The sequence below is a fragment of the Hippocampus comes genome, unplaced genomic scaffold, assembly GCF_001891065.2.
Source record: "Hippocampus comes isolate QL1 unplaced genomic scaffold, H_comes_QL1_v1.1 scaffold303, whole genome shotgun sequence".
In the NCBI taxonomy this organism is placed as follows: Eukaryota; Metazoa; Chordata; class Actinopteri; order Syngnathiformes; family Syngnathidae; genus Hippocampus; species Hippocampus comes.
In genome coordinates, this window is record NW_017804747.1 from 116,418 (window position 1) to 120,881 (window position 4,464).

Below are 4,464 nucleotides of genomic sequence, written 5' to 3' on the forward strand. Positions count from 1 at the left end.
TCCCCTTCCCCCATAAGCAAAGAGCTTTTGGAAGAACTCCAGTCTTAATCAAGACTTAAATATTTTGTCAGTACAGATGAGTATGTCTCAAGTATAAACCTTCAACATTCAAGAAATTCCCACGTTACTGTGGCGGAAGTCATGCAAGTCGAGCTTGCACTCAATTTCAAGCAAGTCCAGTGAAGTCATGACCTCCATACAGAAAGTCAGAGCCAAAGTCAAGTCACACACTTCTCCTCAGTCATAGCATAAATTGGCAAATTAACTTTGCACTCTTTATTTGTACTTGCATTACTTACAATACAATACTATACAAACACATTTACAACCCCACAGTTCAAGATTTGGTCTCGAACCAGTCTGTCATGTTCAACTTTTTTCTGTCTCTCAAATAAACTAACAAAGTTGCAAGATGTCACTGTTGTCTTTTTTTCTTTCAGTTGCGAACCTTGCCGATCTGATTTTGCATTTCAAAATAGAAATGCGATAAAATATTACAAAGGAAAATTGCGTAGATATCATAAAACCAGTCCACTTCGGCGGCAGACTCGACTATCCCAAGATTCCACCCAGTATGATTCATCTAGATCTAATGTTGCTTTTGAAAATAAAAGTCCTGTGAAATCTGCATACTTGCCTTACATCCTTTTTTTGTGTTATTATTATTTAATCGCTTCACTTAACCAGTCCACTTCTGGGAGAAACTACACTATTGCAAGACTCCATCCAAGGAGTTTCACACAGATCTGCATTTAAAATAGAGCTCCGATAAATTGTGGATATTTTACTGTATTTACAGCTGATTAAAAATCTCCATCTCTCTCAACCTATCGAGCTATCGATCTCAGTGATTCCCAATCTGTATTGAGCCAAGGCACACAGTTTAAGTAAAAAAATATGACAGCACACCACAAAACAAAAAATGTCACTGAAATGGACACACATGTAGATTATTGACTTTCTGTCATTTAATAGATCATTTATTTGTTCTGTCTGCCTCAATAATTCACTGCGAAAAAAATATGAACATAGTTACTTGATGTTATGAATAAATCATTATTTGGCCAATTAAGTGAAATTTGGTAATACACCGCGGCACACAAAAGCTCTCAGACTCATGTGCCCCATCAGTTGCACACTGGTTGAAAATCACTGAGCTGTCTATCGAAGGATTTTTGCCATTTGCGGGCCGGCCTGGTCCCTATACAATACAATATAACACAACTTTATTCATGTTGCATATTTCGTACCAGCTCGAACTGTGACAAAGCACCTTACATGTAACATAAAATAACAACAATACAACAACAAAAGAATGTAAAAACAGTCAATTAAAAACACAAATTTATGATACGAACACATATAGTAGACACCAGAAAACAATAGAACAGTGTCCATCTCGTTAGGACGAAAGTGAATGAATATTGGTGTTTTCAGTTTTAAAAATGAACAGGGAGGAGACTTTGCTAACATTTAGCAGAAGGTCATTCCAGAGCGACGGACTGGCAACAGAAAAGGCTTGGTCTCCTCTGAGGCTCCACTTTAGTCCTTGGCACCTCCACTAGTGTCTGGTCTGCAAACCTAAGGCAAAAGGCAGGTGCATTGGGGCGGAGAAGTTCAGAGAGGTAAGGTGGGGCGAGGCCATTTAAGGGTTTGAAAACAAATAGCGTATCTTAAAGCGAACTCTGAAATGTGCTGGGAGCCAGGGAAGGGAAGCCAGAATTGTGATTATGAGCTCCAGTTAGGAGCAGCAGAATTTTGGACACCCTGAAAATAGTGCTCAATCGGAAAAGAGTAACTGGACTGGACTATTGTTCGGTGTCCATCTGTCCCTGATCAAACTTGCCCTGCATGTTGTCTGTCAAAGAACGAACATTGGAGAGTTCTGATTAACACAATAACACAAAAGCAAAGTAGCTTTGGGCCGTGTTAAGGAATTTATTCCTTACTGTGATTTTATTTAGCCCCACTCTGTTGTTGGTTATGTTCAAACACGAAAACAAAGAATGTAGAATGCTGTTAGAGGTATTTACTGCTCACTGTGATTACAATCACCTTTAGTGCCCCTCGACCCCCACCACTTTTAGGGCCCCCTCCAGAGGACATGTTTGACATCAAAAGAGTAACTGTTATCTCAAGCATCTGTGTTCCTGCCATCACACCAAAGATCAGACCGAAGACAATAGTGGGTAGTGGTGATCTGGTCTCACCTCACCACTCCCAACTCTTTCCAGCTACACCGGTCAGATGACATGTACATTTCTTTGTTTCCAGGATTTGCATGGAGGCATAACTGCCCGCCTCTCATTATCATATTGTCCCTATATATTCTCATGACTGCATTTTTTTCTACGCTTCCTGACGAAATCTGCAACTCTCAGGAGCCCGAATCGATTCGTGTTGCGTTGTGATAAACTGAAAAAAAGTCGACGTGGTGTAGGGTCTTCTTCCACCTTATAGAGAAATAAAAGAACCTGTGTCCAAGGAGGGCCATAAGGAAATGGACAGCTCCCCTCCTCTACAGCCGGAATAAAATGAATGTAAAAAAAAAAAGTCCATTGTGGCCACGCCATATTTAGGCACGACAACATTCAGCAGAGGAGGTGGATTGGATACATGGATGGAAAAATTGGTAATATGTCCCATTGAAATGAATGGAGGCCGGCATGGTCGCCAACTGGTGAGCACACCGACCTCACAGTGCAAAGGTGCAGGGTTTGATTCCGGCTGCGGCCTTCCTATGTGGTTTGCATGTTCTCCCTTGCCTGCATGGGGACTACGGTTTCCTCTCACGTAACAAAAGCAAGCGTGGCAAGTCAATGGAACACTCTAAAATTTAGAGTTTAAATTGTCCCTTGTCTTTGTAGTGCATTCAAATAAATGTAGATTGAACATGATATCTAAGAAAAAAAATATTACATTGATGGTGCATGCTTGACATTGAGTTTTTCTTTTCAATCCAATGCTTATCAATAATGTCATCATTATAAGAGCTGAATGTTCGTATTTCCTGTTGAAGTGAAGTGAAGTGACGCATTGCTGGCTCACACATATACTGCCGATGTTCGACAGTCTGTCTACTGAGACAGACTGTTTTTCAAACCCTGTGCCGCGGCATACCAGTGTGTCCCGAGATAATGTCAGGTGTGCCGTGGGAAATGATCCAATTTGGATGCCTGTGCGGCCTGTCGCCTGCCAAAGTAATCATGTAGTACTCTTCCATACCGGTAGGTAGCAGCAGCAGATAGCTTCTTGCCTTGTACTTCGAGACAAGCGAAGTTTCCCATGCAAGCCAATACAACGAAAGCGCTCTTTCATTTGGATTTACTGTAGTTTTACCGGAGATGCAACGGCACCGACTCCGTTGTGCTTGGTATGTGGTGAAAAGCTCGCCAACAGCGCTATGCTCCCAAATAAGCTTGAACTGCATCTCCAAACAAAAACCATTCACATCGAAACAAAAATGTGGAGTATATTGTTCGCCTGCGTGAATGCACGGAGAAATGAGCAACGTGCATGAGAAACCCCGCAAAGGTAAACGAGAGAGCCCTGAAAGCAGGATACCATGTCGCTGAACAACTGCAGTCAAGCCAGCCTCCACTCGCAAAATCGACGTCAAGTGAGCCGAATCCGATGTTGCATTTGGGAATAAAAGGCCTCTGCAAAGGGAAAATGAGACCTTATTCCCGAAAAGTTTATCTGAACGCCAAACATAATGACATTTTAAACCGTTTTGAAAAATTTTTTAAAAAATCAACCTTCGTTATCCCGTGAGGGCTGTAGGTCAGGGGATAACTAGAGCCCCCCGGCTATCCAACCCGACCACTCTGGTCCGAATCCGATGTTGCATTTGGGAATAAAAGGCCTCCGAAAATGGAAAATATGACCTTATTCCCGAAAAGTTGGCCTGAACGCCTAACGTGGACATTTTAAACCGTTTTTAAAAAAATATTAAAAAATAAACCTTCGTTATCCCGTGAGGGCTGTAGGTCTGGGGGTACCTACAGCCCCCCGGCTATCCAACTCAACCACTCTGGTCCGAATCCGATGTTGCATTTGGGAATAAAAGGCCTCCGAAACGGGAAAATATGACCTTATTCCCGAAAAGTTGGCCTGAACGCCCAAACATGTTGACATTTTCGACCGTTTTGAAAAAATTCTTAAAAAATAAACCTTCGTTATCCCGTGAGGGCTGTAGGTCAAAGGATAACTAGAGCACTCCTGGTATCCAACCCGACCACGTTCGTCCGAATCCGATGTTGCATTTGGGAATAAAAGGCCTCCGAAACGGGAAAATATGACCTTATTCCCGAAAAGTTGGCCTGAACGCCTAACGTGGACATTTTAAACCGTTTTTAAAAACATATTAAAAAATAAACCTTCGTTATCCCGTAAGGGCTGTAGATCTGGGGGTAACTAGCAGTGTTGTGTCCAAGGACCGGCAACCCGAGGCCAAGGCCAAGG